The 15067-nt window shown below is 32.7% G+C and overlaps 1 protein-coding gene across 2 annotated transcripts in view; it reads left to right on the top strand.

Moving 5' to 3' along the window:
• The first annotated feature begins 4919 nt into the window (after positions 1–4919).
• LOC123313560 overlaps positions 4920–15067 on the top strand; it is a 45965-nt gene continuing 35817 nt past the window's right edge. The window contains exon 1 of one of the 2 annotated variants that reach the window (XM_044898497.1): positions 4920–5078. The gene's annotated coding sequence lies outside the window, so the exon portion shown is untranslated. Of the gene's footprint in view, positions 5079–8990; positions 9264–15067 lie in introns of those variants that run through there. The other variant, XM_044898495.1, reaches the window with a different exon arrangement.

Here is a 15067-nt window from a genome sequence, read left to right on the forward strand (position 1 = left end):
ATCCAAAGTTGTTTTGTTTTTGCAGGACAACACCCCTGTACACAAATCTCATGTTGCCATGCAAAAAATTCGTGATTGAGGGTTTGAATTACTAGAAGTCCGCCTTTTTCACCAGATTTGACTCCATCTGACTATCATCCCTTTCCTGAACTCAAAAGAAGTTTCAAAGGCTGTGAATTTTCTTCCAACGAGGAGGTTATAAAAGCTGTGGAGGTCTCGTTTACAGAGCAAGAAGAAAAATTTTTTTTGAAAGGTCCAGAGACGTTGAGGGGTTGTATCCAATTAAGAGAATAATATGTTGAGTTATAAAATATTTTGACATTGATATTTTGTTTGGTTCTACTGGCTGTACCAAGTTCGAGGGCCTACTAGACGTTTCTGGAGAACTGGATCTATTTGAAACATGAAAATTTGGATTATGATATAATGAGCTGAGAAATCCTTGAAGCGTGAGCACTTTCAGGGAATGGAAATAAATGTTTAAAAAAATTTTTTTGTCTATTTTTTCGTTTCTGATATGATACAGTATTCAATTTCGAATATATTTCTGTTCAAATCAAATCAGGAAAGAAAAAGAAAAAAAAATATTTTTTTCAAATTCACTTTCATTCCCTGTATAACTGAAAGTGCTTAGGCATCAAGAATATTTTAGCCTCGATTTTAGCTCAGTAGATAATGTGGAACAATATCATAATCCAAAATTTCAGATTTCAAATAGGCCCAGTTCTTCAGAAACGCCTAATAGGCCCTCGAACTTGGTACACCTTATATAATAGGCTAAGGATTTTTCAATATATCCTCGTATGTATGTAGCTACTATTTTGTTGTATTTCAACGCTCCTCGTACATAATGACGAAGTTATAATTAGTAAACCTCATGCAATTTTTCAGCTGTCCCACATCATTTGCTGCTTAGTTTATTTCAACAATAATAGAGTCATATAATGAAAGTTCCATCCGAATCGATAACATTTGTACTTTAGCCGACAATGGTGCTGATGTGATGATGACCGAAGTGTCTATGATTAATTCCAAGAGGGACAGAAATATTGCATTTCCAGAGGTCAATTAGGAAAATATTACATCAACGCAGCACGTTCTTTCTTGAATATAGAACCGAGTTCATTATCGCTGGCCAATATTACCAATAAATTATTTATTGTATGAGTAATCTATTCTTTTTAAATCGCTACAAACCTCAGTAACCTTGACGTGATGTCTGTTTGAAATTTGCTGGTTCTTTTAACATTGGAGATGATTGGATATGAATTGAGAAAAATCACGACTTTTAATTACCTACGAACCTACTTGATAGAATAATGATATTCACAGCCTTCTGTTTTCAAGGTTCCGTTCTTGCGAAGAAAAAACCAATTTCATGTAGGCTCATAATGATCACATATTTTCTCCGAATATTCTGGATGGGAAATGTTAAAATGTAATATATATCCATATATTAGTTCTAGGCAACCCTCATTCAAAACATAACAAATAAACCCTGTGGAAAAAAAATTTGAAAATTCAACAAAGAGACCACTACTGACGGGTAGTCAGAAACTTCAGAAACAGAGCGATCATTAAAATTTATAACAAGGGCAATCATATATCCAAGTTCAGATCGCAACTACCCTCTGTTATATGTTACTATAACATTTTAAAATGTTATAGTGAAAGCTTAAGGGTAAGATGTCTAAAACTCTGGTGTATTCACTGATTCGATTTTGTTTTTAATTTCGTGGGGATATGGGATCAATTTCGTTTTTCCCACTATAGGTAGCGCTGTTCAGAATTTGACAGAGCATTGTCAATTGATATTTGAAAATAATTTGAATACTTTCCTACGACTTACGAATATGTTGTATTTATAAGCGATTATTGTTGTGTGAAAATGTATAAGTTTCGAGAAAGGGGTGCAGAACATTCATTTATTCAACATGTCGTTCAGTAAAGTTCAGTTTTCTGTATGGACAATCAAGAACTACAGCTAAGAATTCGGTATTGTTGGAATTTGAGGCAGAACCAAATCAGATGAACGAACATTCGGGACGGATATACCTACTTAAGTTTTATGGCAATTTCAGCAATATTTCAAAGAAACTGTATTGGAAATACGTAATGTGAATTGTGAGCATGTATTGAGAATCAGAAATCCATAAATCTATTCGAGTCTGTTCTTCAAATATTCTTCCTGAGAAGATGTAGTGAAAATTCCCTTTCCATCAACTGAATATATTGGATATTTGACCAATAAACAGTGTTTTATCAAAATCATATTGAATTATGCCCCCCTTACGAATTCAATTTGTCAAACGGAAATTATCTTGAAGAAGAATAGTAAATACTCCTTCGAATCCTTATTCGATAGTGTTGAAATATTGAGAGATTTGTGTTTACAACGAAAATTAAACTGAAAATCACAAATATTGCTAAACAGCTGACAAAATGGACCAGTTCATATTTTGAACTCGTTGATCGATATTCGATATCAACGCAAAATGAAATAGAACGAAAGAGTATCATTGGACTTCCTTTGGTAGAACAAGGATAGAACAAAGCAAATGACATGGTGGCGCCGCCACGAAACTGATCCCATATCCCCGATTTTCTGAAATGTTGATGCGTGCAAAAAGTGACAAGTGCACACACCAGTATTTTAGACATCTTACTTAAGGGTTACGATGAAGCACAGAATATCAACCTTCAAAACTCCAGAGCCTACATCACGATTAATTTTTTTGATTGCATGTTGCATTGATGTCGTCAAGCTCTGGCCATAGAAAGTTGGGTAATATAACCGAAACCATTACTAAGAAAAAGTAGTCCGTTACACTGTCCATCGAGTAATGAATGAACTGAGATATAATTTCATAATACATATTCATATATTCGTTACTTTCATTAGCATGTATCTATTTACTCTCTCTTCTAGACTTTTTATTCGTTTTATTCGGAGAAATCTGTTCGAAAAAACACTAGGAACAACTACACTAACCTAACCTGCAATACGAGTAGAATGAAGGCATTTCATTTCAAATCGACGTTTAAATTCCCGATTACATAAATCTACTATTAACAATGGCAAAGAATTAGTGGTTTGTAGGGCTGGGTGGGAATAAAACGACAATCCTTTTCAATTGACCGACGTTTCGAGTAACTTTTATACTTTTTCAAGGCTAAAATATAAATCTCAGTTACATAATACAGTCACATGGAAACTACAAAAATGACAGACAAACCACAAAACAAGGACGGCTGGGGGCGAAATAAGCTGTCTAAAACTCTGGTGTATTCACTGATTCGATTTTGTTTTTAATTTCGTGGGGATATGGGATCAGTTTCGTTTTTTGCACTGTAGGTAGCGCTGTTTAGAATTTGACAGAGCATTGTCATTTGATATTTGAAAATAATTTCCTACGACGTAGGAATATGTTGCATTTATAAGCGATTATTGGTGTGTGAATTTGTATAACTTTCGAGAAAGTATATAGAACATTCATTTATTCAACATGTCGTTCAGTAAGTTCAGTTTTCCATATGGACAATCAAGAGCTACAGCTAAGAATTCGGTGTTGTTGAAATTTGAAGCAGAACCAAATCAGATGAACGAACATTCGGGACCGATATAGCTAAGTTTTATGGAAACTTCAGCAATATTTCGAAGAAACTGTATTGGAAATACGTAATGTGAATTGTGAGCATGTATTGAGAATCAGAAATACATAAATCTATTCGAGTATGTTACTTCAAATATTCTTCCTGAGTAGATATAGTGAAAATTTCCTTTCCGTCAACTGAATATATTGGATATTTGACCAATTAACTGTGTTTTATTAAAATCATATTGAATTAACCCCCTCACGAATTCAAGTTGTCAAACGGAAATTATCTTGAAGAAGAATGGTAAATCCTCATTCGAACCCTTATATTTCAACACGTGTTGAAATATTGACAGATTTGTTTTTACAACGAGAATTAAACTGTAAAGCACAAATATTCCTTATAACAGCTGACAAAATGCACCAGTTCAAGTTCATATTTTGAACTCGTTGGACGTTGATCGACATTCGATATCAACGCAAAACAAAATAAAACGTGAGAGTATCATTGGACTTCTTTTGGTAGAACAAGGATAGAACGAAGCAATAAATGACATGGTGGCGCCGCCACGAAACTGATCCCATATCCCCGATTTTCTGAAATGTTGATGCTTGCAAAAAGTGACAAGTGCACACACCAGTGTTTTAGACATCTTAGGGCGAACACATCAAAGTTAAAAAATGAAAACTCACCAAATAGATAAGATTGTATGTATTATTACTCCCTTCACAGGGAGGTTGGTATGTCATAAAAATTCTTTTGTATAACATTTACTATCATCCCGAAATGAAAGTTTATGCACAGGAAAACTCATCTGAAATAGTTATCTCGCAATCCTAATAATCCATGAAAACATGTCAGCTGACAAATTCAACGAATTCTCATTCATCACGCATCTGGAGGACTCGATGTTGTCATATTTATTCGTCTTTGGCTCTTTTTAACTCCCTCTAATAAATTATGATAAACACCTAATTCTTTGCCATTATTAGAATGAAGAGGGTACGAAAAAATATGTCTACTATTAACTTTTAGTAATCACTCTAATTCAAAAATTGAGTGCATGAACATTATCATCACCTATAGGAGAGTTCAAATGAAAATTTTAACGTTCTGTAGTGAATTATGATTCAGGAATGAAAAGTTTCAGTGGTTTAATTCTGAAAATCGAATCACTGTCAAATCGTTTATCTGGCAATCAAAGCTTTGTGAAACACTGGGTTATTATAATGGAACAAACATATATGTACTTGAAAAAAATTTCATATCTTATCAACCTGTTTATAATGTAATACATTATTTAATACAATATAGCTTGTGTATATCCACACTATCAACATAGGTTAACGGGGTGGTGTACAATTCGGTCCAAGTTTAGGAAAAAACCTCAGTAATAAAACCCTGTCTATCTGTGTACAGTGTAGTGATAAAAAATTTGCTAACAATATGGGCATTTGGTATTTAAGGCATTAGGACATAAGGTATTCTTTAGTATTATTCTTCCTGTCCCCATCTTGAACAAAAAAGGGGAAAAAACAAGTGAGTCATGCAGCTTTTATGAAATTGATGTGAAATATTGAGGATGACTTAAGAAAAAATTGATAATCATTAAATATGTACATAATACCACAGTTTTTGGTGAATTTTGGTCGATACTTTCTTTAAATGTTGGAAATCCCAACAATATTGAAATTAATTTCAACTTGCCGTTGAAACTTCCTGAATGCTCAATCAATTTTCATTTCAAATAAACCTATAATAATGTACTGTTAGTTTTATATTTATTTCAGCCATTATAAATTAGACTTAGAAAATTTAAATCAAAATTCGTTCTACATTCCCTATAGTTGAGAAAATAGTTATGTCTAGTATCACCCTCCTTGACATCAAGAAATCAAGTTTATTTATCATATAGACAACATGAATATATTTTCCGAATTTCAATTCTGAATATAACCAGGGAAATTTGGAATGAAACTTCTGAAATAAATATTATACTACCTTTATATTTATACATTATACAGGGTGTCCCGGATAAGATAGGAAACATTTTAATGGGAGATTCTATCTGTTTCCAAAATCAAATGGTACAGACCAATTTATTTTCATTTCGATTTTCAATTTTTCCAAATACTGCAAAATTTGTTTTCACAATATGTATATCTACAAAAATTTGCCTCATATTTTCTGACTGATTAATCGATTCTCAATTCGAATATATACAGGCTGTCCCGGATAGGATGGGAAACATTTCAATGTGAGATAGAAAAACTCCAACATGCAGTATCTGGGCGTTCTAGATTCTGATATACAGGGTGTTTTTCAAATTTGAATGGAAACTGAAACCACTCTATCCCCTGAACAGAATCACCGATTTATCCAAAATTTGGAATGAAGGTAGCTCCCAGGAGGTTCCAGAAAACTGCAATCAAATGTCATATGATTTGCAGGACCATATCACATAAATTTGGACACTACTTAAAAGTTCGGGAAATCACCCTGTATGATGAATTTAATGATTTCTTCGTAAACCGGCTCCTCTACACTACTCGCGAAGTTTAACGAAGTTGAACGAATACGATAGTGTATAGAGGCACTTCGGTTTACCTCGTCAAATTTTACTTCTACTTACTTCCGGACTTCGCCAAACTTTCTAGAGTACTTCGCCGAGGAACTTCGCGAGTGGTGTAGAGGTGCCATGAGATTCATTGTTATTCAATTCGCTAAATAATATCGCATTGCACCATCCAGATTGCCGAGGACTGATTTTTTCTGTTGATAGTGTCAATAAGGTTTTTGGATATCGATTGAAATGTATTCTGGGAGGATTCTTAATAAACTTTTTAGGGTTTTCACTCCCAATCTCTAAAACAAAATCAACGTTTCTATGCAGTCTCTGTTTCTATGTATTGACAATTAATGTCAAACAAAAGCCACAATTCAGAAGATTTTCGAAAATAGATTTTTCGTCTGATGAAGGAGTCTGTTATAGACTCCGAAACGTTACAACATAAAATTATAATTTCAACGTTATTTATTTTCAGTTCATTGTCAGGTAACAATTTTTTATAGTTAATTGGCTCCTGACAAATTAGTGCAAGAATTTACGCAGGAGCAAATCGTTTATTTCATTTTTAATTGATCTTGTTTCAGAGATTGGGAGTGAAAACCCTAAAAAGTTTACTAAGAAATAAGTTTTTTCTCGAGTTAATAGTTAACATCCTATTCATCTCATAACGAAGTGAATATACTATATAATTATCACAACAGAGAACACACATGATCTGCAATGTGTGATCTATTAATTTCTCTATGGTTAATGTCATTTTTATGTTCGTGATTCCTTAGTTTCAGAGGTCTAGACGTTTGACCTGTATAAGTTTTATCACAAATACAGGAAATATTGTAAACACAATTTGTTACTTTTGTTTTTCATTCAATGGATTAGTTTTTGTAAGTATATAGATCTTGAATCCTTTTGTGTTTTGAAAGTAGTTCTAATGTTGAATTTGGAACCGATTCTTCTCATTTTTTCTGGAAGGCCATTATCATAAGGAATGACGTTCAATAAATTTGGTTGCTCTTGACGGTTGTTCCTGATTATCATTATTATTATGGTTAGACATTTTTCTTTCTAAATTTAATTTTGTTTTATTGTTTTCTTTATAAAATCTGCCAGGTATTGATTAACCATCCCTAAGAAATTTTTTAATGAAGTCGATTTTATTATTTCTAATTCAATTTGTCCGAATTTGAATCGAGAAAGGAAATTTTGACGATATTTTTGGAGATATTTATACTCATACTAAGAATGATGAATTTCTTTCGTCAAATTGGTGTTCTCATTACGTCTATAAAATAAGAATTATTTTGCACGAAGATCAACTATATAATACTATCTGAGTTTATTTTCGAATAAGATATCAACTTCTCATTGCAAATATTGAGAGATATTGTATTTTTTCTTTGATTTCCTTAGATACGTGAAACAATTCGAAAATAAAATTCATGGCATTCTTTGTATGACAGCATATGTTTTCAAAAATATCTTCAAAATTCCCGTTCTCGATTCGAATTCGAATAAACTAAGTCTTATGTTGAATACGAATATTATTATTTATTTTTCAAAGGGATAGCTATAATTCAATATAACAATAGGAAAAAAAAAGAGTTAAAAGTCTTATATTCAAATATAGGAGGCCGATTTCAATAAAAATGGTTCGTAAAATAATGAAGATATAAGTATATAAGCAATTTTTGAATATCACATATTTCCGATTATTAATTATAAATCTAGAACAAAATAAAATATTGAGATTTGAGCGCAGTCATGTTGGCGGACTTGCAAAGGTAGAAATTTCTGTCAATAAGCGGAATAGTTTCGAAAGGTGAACATTTTCCCCGTTAGATGACGCAGTTGCAGGCATCTGATTTTTTTTCCGATGGGTTCAAAATATCGACATAAATGAATTGAAACACAAAATCAATTTTGTACCGAAGTACCGAAGACTTATGCAGAATTTTGTGAGAATCGTACCATTAAAAAATATAAGAAAATCTTCAGCAGCCGTTTGGAAGATTCCTCCCAAATTTTGCAAAAACTTCAAAAACATCCTTTTAGAGTCAAGTACCAATTTTCAATCAACTCTTTTGGAAATTTGTGTCTATCTGTTCATTCCGGGACAGCTCCGGAATGGTCCAACCGATTTTAACTAGACATTAACTGTCTCTGGACGCATTAGGCTTCTGGCTACATTTCACTTGTCAAGACCTCACAATTTCGCCGCCATCTTGGAAGAAGAGAGGAAAACAAAGAAAATTCGTCCTGCGAAGCCAGTATGCTTCTCCTGAAATGAAATTGACCTTGAAAGTGACATTCAATTGATTCAAAGAAAGTAGACCATATGCAAAATCCACAATCGAACAGATGAAATTTAAGAGGGGGAAGGATTTAATGACATCGATGGCATGCTATATCGCTGGCTTTGTTGACACTCTCATTACTTTTCTCAGATAACTACCATGCCTTATGATATTAAGATATGGTCAAGCTAGATCCCATGTTTTGAAAATTATTGAAAAAGTGTTGGAATTACGAAATTTAGTTGAAATTCGCAGAGCTTCAATGGTGTAATATCCTTATTAATTAGTGCCTCACATAATTGATGCCTATGAAAACCATACGCCTCTAGGTCTACTTCAATTTAAACATAAATTCCAATGGGACAATCGTATACGGAATTATTTTTAAGATATAAAATTATAATAGGTGAAACATCCGTCCGAAACAACCTTCGTTGCCAAGCTCACTTTGATTGGCCCAGAGTCAATGATGTTATTTCTGAACATCATTTCTCTACTTATTCAGTATTGCAGTCTCTACTATCAATAGGCACGTTTTCCCGCATATTCAAATAATGAAATCATTTGATAGTGAACCGCATCACTGCTCAGTGAGAATTATTCTTTTCGTTGCATAAAACATTGTACTTCGTGTGGTGAGGAAATGTGTGGGCAAGCTGATAAGCACTATTTTCATTGATGTTCGTATCATAACTTAATTATTGCCATTTTCGAACCAATCATGAAATATTCGTGGCTATCGGAAAATTCACGCGTGGATTAATAAAGTGATTGATATCTGGAGAATGCGACGAATTTGAATGGTATGTGTTTTAATTTTCCTTCCTAGTTTCTCCTTTTTCAAACGAAACTTGTAGAGTTATAGTCAGAGATACAATTCTTCAAGCTCTGTTGAGTCGAAAGAATATATCGGCTCATATTCCATGACCGATTTTTTTTAATACCTACCTTGCATGATATGATGATATGATTATTATCGAATCCTGAAAATTTTCGAGTACTGATAACTACGAGTATTTATAACTTCAATTTATATTGATTCATTAGATTTACAAGAAACTGTTAACCTAATGATGATAACCGATTATGGAATATTTATTGATAGGATAAAATTATGAAAATCTTCGAAATGAAACATAATTTCATAGTTTCCAAAATATGTATTTCAATATGATGCATAGTTTTTTATTAGGTTATGTTAATTTGAATATGTGTACATGTAATCATATAATTCACAAGCCCAAATCACCTTATATAATAGTTTATTAGTTTTGTGCACATTTCTCAAAAAAATTCGAAAATTGCTAATAAATTGATAATTTTGGAAGAAGCAACATAAAAATTGACAACTAGAGGTTTTTTTGGGTGAGAAATAGGAATACATAACTCGTTGCAATGCAGCTCATAGAGGGCAATTTTTTGTCTGTTGAAATGAAACAAAGCTGAATAAAGAAGCAAAAGAAAACAGAAATTGTATTCTTGATCATATCATAATTGCTGAGCGTTTTTGAAATATTCGCGATGAAAGTTTCACTGCATTTATTAGAATTGCAGTTTATGTATCTTGAAGATCTGAGATCGCTTATGTTTTTTATAACGAGTAGACTTTTGTCAAATAATAATATTCAAGTCTAGTCTCAATTGTGATTTGCGACACTAAGCAACTATCTCAGTCCAGTCTTTGGAATGTTTTTTTTCCATTCCATGTATCCATGCTCTAACCATAAATATCAACATTGCGATACGAACATAGAAAATTTATAAAGTGTCAAATTTGACTATGTATCGATAGAAAATTTTTGCAATCAAGTATTCCCATTCAATTCAAAATGTGGTCGACGGAAAAATCTTGTAATCAACTCGTTTATTAATTGAGCGATTAATGATCTCGAACATTAATCGCTGTCATTAATAAACTAGTTGATAAAATCACTATTATGCTTCTATATTATGTTATGTTATTAAATGTCTTCACACACAAGCTTTGCCTTAAGTGGATTTCCTAAGGTTTATTATTCAGATATTGCAGCAACCTTGTTGATTTCAAAGAATAACGTCCAGTTTCATAATCAAATTTAAAGTCAGTTTAAGCTTAAAGCTTCCTTTACGGCCGGTTTCCTAATTAAACCTAAAGTCGCTTTAATTTGAAAACTAAAATGAACACTAAAGGAAGCTTTAAGCTTAAAGTGACTTCAAACTTGATTATGAAACTGGACTTTAGTGTCATTTTTAGTAGGGTTTAAGGAAGCTTTAAAATTAAAGCTACTTTAGGTTTGATTATGAACCTCATTATTATTTCCAGTATCAGAGACTTTGAAGATCACTTTCATTCCGGATATTTAAAAGGCTGAAAAATTTTCCAATATGGAATGTATCACTTTCAGGAAATTTTATGAATCTAGATTCAACTGAATATGTTCCGAAACCTTTTCAAGTAGTAGATAATCTTAATACTAGCACACAGCCTTTTCAAACACATTCACAAATAGAAATAAAGACGGCTGTGCTAATACGAGTAGGTAGAAGGTATAGGTAAATGATAAATATGAAGTACTTAGTCGTGGAAATTCTCGTAATATCCTCATTTTTCTAGCATCTTCCCGAATATCCGGAATAAAAGTGATCTTCTAAGTATCTCATAACCTGACACAACATAGAAGCATTAGGTTCATTATTAAATTATCAATGAAAATAGTTTATAGTTTATATATAGGTTTTGAGTTTTTTTTATTGGAAGAGCAATTAAAGAAACGACTTGTATTTCAAACTCTGAATCAGAAAAAATATGGGACTGAAATATGAAAATTAACATAAAAACAAATGAATGTTACGAAGTGCTGAAAAATGAGTTCACTTAAATTATATTGAAAACAAAAGAGGATAGATGGATGCGGTTTTGGCCATTGTCCATCTTTTGAAAATCGAGGTCGGAAACGTGCCATTCATTTTTTTCTAGACCCATAGATTATAGAGCTGCCATTCAACCCCATCGAATTTTGCCCACCCTGTACAGGGTATCTCACATTGCTCGATTTTGGCTTTTTGTGGCACTTCTAGACTAGATAGGCAAAAAGTTTGAGAGGAGTCCTGGGCTCGATATTCGTATAAATTCCAATAGTGGAAATCCTTTCACGATATCTTCATTTGTCTGGAAAATATAACCAAATTATGATATTTAACTGCTGTCTCTTGATTACTGTACTCGTTCGACCTTATGTGTTTTATTATTCAGTTTTGATACCCGAAACATGCATTTCAACGAAATTTTAATTGAAACAAGTGTTCAATTTTCTTTATTGGTATTGAATGGTTCTATGTTATCAGATGATAGGTACTGGTTGGTTCTGTTAATTTTGTAAGTATTGGTGAAAATTTTAAATTTCCACTGATTCAGAATCAGTTCAGATATACACTGCTATCAGAACAGATTGAAGATTGATTTTCAGTGAATAAACATTTTTCAGTTATCGATGGTAAATTTACAAACACGCACTGCTTGTTGTCTCAAAACTAATGACTTCAGCACCCTAGGTATTACGATTAGCTGAACAATGATACTCGTAGCTGAAAAGGCACACCATATAATTTTGTACGAACCAGGTTAATCGTTTCATAATTTTAATATCATCAGAACAGCTGAGAGATTATTCTTATATTATATATCTCGAAATTCATCAGATTGTGATGTAATTTTCACGTGATACCAAAAGAATAAAACATTAAAACAATGCCGGCTTACACTTAAAAAAGTAAAAATTCAGCATTCTATAAAGTTGTTTTTAATATAAGGGGAGATACCTTGGAACCTGTAGCGTACCTCTACCAAAAATTATTAGACCTATAGGGGGAATTGTCTAGGACAGCCTGTCAGAATAGTAAAATAAACGATCATTGTACATACACGAGCGTGTCTGATTAAGGTATATGTGGTTAATTACATGTTGAAAAGTATACATTCTTTTAATCTGACAATCTTTATGTGATTGAAATTCACTTCTGATATTGTTTCAATTGTATTATTCCCTTTTCTTTGGTGTTTATGTTACAACGTTCTTGACATGTCCTATACAACATTATATTGTCTAAAAGATGAATAAAGTGAATTGTGTATTGTATTGTAATACAGACGAAAATGTGTGGGATGGCGCCAAACCTGCAGAAGAAATGTCACGTGTACATTCTCGAGCGAGGTGGCTTTTTTTCTTATTTTCTCTTTTTTCTCTTATTTTGAAGCTAATGATTCAAGAATAATGGAAAAAATATAATCTGACAGTGGCAGCAAGCCGAAACAATCAAAATTGGCCATAAAGGTCACAAAAATTAGTTTTTTTGAATTATCCACTCCTGTGCTTCAATTTTTTCGCATTCATTAAAAAAGTTGTAGAGCATAACATTTTCTACAAATTTTGTCCGAAGCTATTTTTTCTAATTTCGAACGTTTCTGAAAAATATGGCGATGAATATACAATAGACTGGGATCCTACATTGACATTGCCCTTTCACATGTATGACTAAGATCCTCGCGCTCATCACCCTCTAGCTCGAAAATGGTTAAGAGGGTGAAAAATTGCTTCAAACAATTGCTGGAAAGAATTTTATTATCTACAACTTTCATAATGAATACAAAAACGATTAAAGGTACAGGTACAGATATTTGAAAAAAATGCATTTTTATCATATTCAAACTGTCAGATCAAGAAAACCCCCCTGATTAGTGTCAGATTAATGGGTCAACACGTCTGCAACACCAAGATTAACTTTCAGTATGAATATCTGACATTTGCATTTTCAAAGTACCGCAGAGAGTACCGCTGTGAACTTTCGTCACGTCCGAATTGTGAGTCTCTTGAAAAGTAGCTTCCTTTGGGTCCAATTAACATATTCCCTAAAACCTAACACGCTCAAAAAAAAATTCTTTTTTTTACCATTTTCAACTCTTCCGTACGGCCAGCCCCACCACGCACACTGTCAGGTCATCATGAATTTATTATCAGAGAGGGCATAAATACAGTATCCTAATCTGACATTCTCTAGTATGTACAGGATGGGCAAAATTGGTGATACCTGAACTACAACTTTTTAACCCAACGAGATAGAGAAAAATGAATGTACCATTCATGTCGTCTTTTTTCGAGAAACTAATAATGCCATCAACTGCATTCCTCTATCTTCTTTTGTTCTTGAGTTATAGGACAAAATTTAAATTTGGGTGATTTCAACTTTGGTCATTATCTCTGTCTCTGTCATAGCTGTGTATGTTGAAATGAAGACATTATACAGACACTTTTTTGAAAGCAATCCAGTGGCGTACTATGATTTTTCCTGGAGGTTTATTTGCTGAGCTATAACATAAAGTTGTGTTTTTTCTTGTGAAAACAGTAGTTTAAAATGACTCAGAAAGAATCGCCATTTTTTTTACCGTTTCAGAAATATATTATACATCACACTCAGTCTTTCTAAGTCATTTTAAATTACTCTTTTCATAACAAAAAAGTACATCTTCATGTTATAGCTCAGCAAATATACCTGTTGAAAAAAATCATAGTACGCCACTGGGTTGCTATCAAAAAAGTGCCTGTATAAAGTTTTCATTTCAAAATCCTAGCTCAAACAGAAACGGAGATAATGACCAAAGTTGAAATTTTAATTTTGACCTATAACTCGAAAACAAAAGAAGATTTTCAACCCAACGAGATAGAGGAAAATGCATGGCACATTACGGTCGTCTCTTTTTGAGAAACTAATAATGCCATCAACTGCATTCCTCTATCTTCTTTTGCTTTCGAGTTATAGCTCAAAATTAAAATTGGGTTCATAAGAAAAAACAAAACTTTATGTTACAGATGAGCAAATAAACCTGTAGGAAAATAGGAAAAAAAGGATTGCTATCAAAAAAATGTCTCTATAATGTCTTCAGTTCAACGTCCTAGCACAAACAGAAACTGAGATAATGACCAAAGTTGAAATCGCACAAATTCAAATTTTGGCTTATAACTCAAAAACAAAAGGAGTTAGAGGAATGCAGTTGATGGCATTATTAGTTTCTCAAAAAGAGACGACATAAATGGTACAATCATTTTCCTCTATCTCGTTGGGTTAAAAAGTTGTAGTTCAGGTATTACCAATTTTGCCCACCCTGTACACCTGACGATTTATTTCTACATCTTTGAAAACCTGCAGAGGCAGGTTGAGGTTTTTTTTATCTTTTTAATGTTTCGAATTTGACGTAGTACTGCACCATTACATATCAATGAGGGTTTATCGCTGATATTCTTTCTCATATATATTAAAATTAACGATTACAATGAACAACAACATCACCGTTAAAATTTCAAGAACGCATGCAGGTGTTATCGATTATTCCATGTCAATGTCATTTTTATCTGTGATCTTTGGCATCGAGTTCTCTCATAGGAACAAAACATAAATTTAATATACCCAATTAAATATTAAACTATTAAATATAAACTTGTTTCATTGACTGCTGTCCCAATAAACCCAAAATCTTAGTTCTCTCTATCTTCAAAGTGTGTAGATTCCGATTTCTTCAGGTTCTTTTTTGTTTCCAAGAAAAAGAGGTCGGAAATATAAAACATAATTTGTACTG

This window comes from Coccinella septempunctata, chromosome 5 (assembly GCF_907165205.1).
Source record: "Coccinella septempunctata chromosome 5, icCocSept1.1, whole genome shotgun sequence".
In the NCBI taxonomy this organism is placed as follows: Eukaryota; Metazoa; Arthropoda; class Insecta; order Coleoptera; family Coccinellidae; genus Coccinella; species Coccinella septempunctata.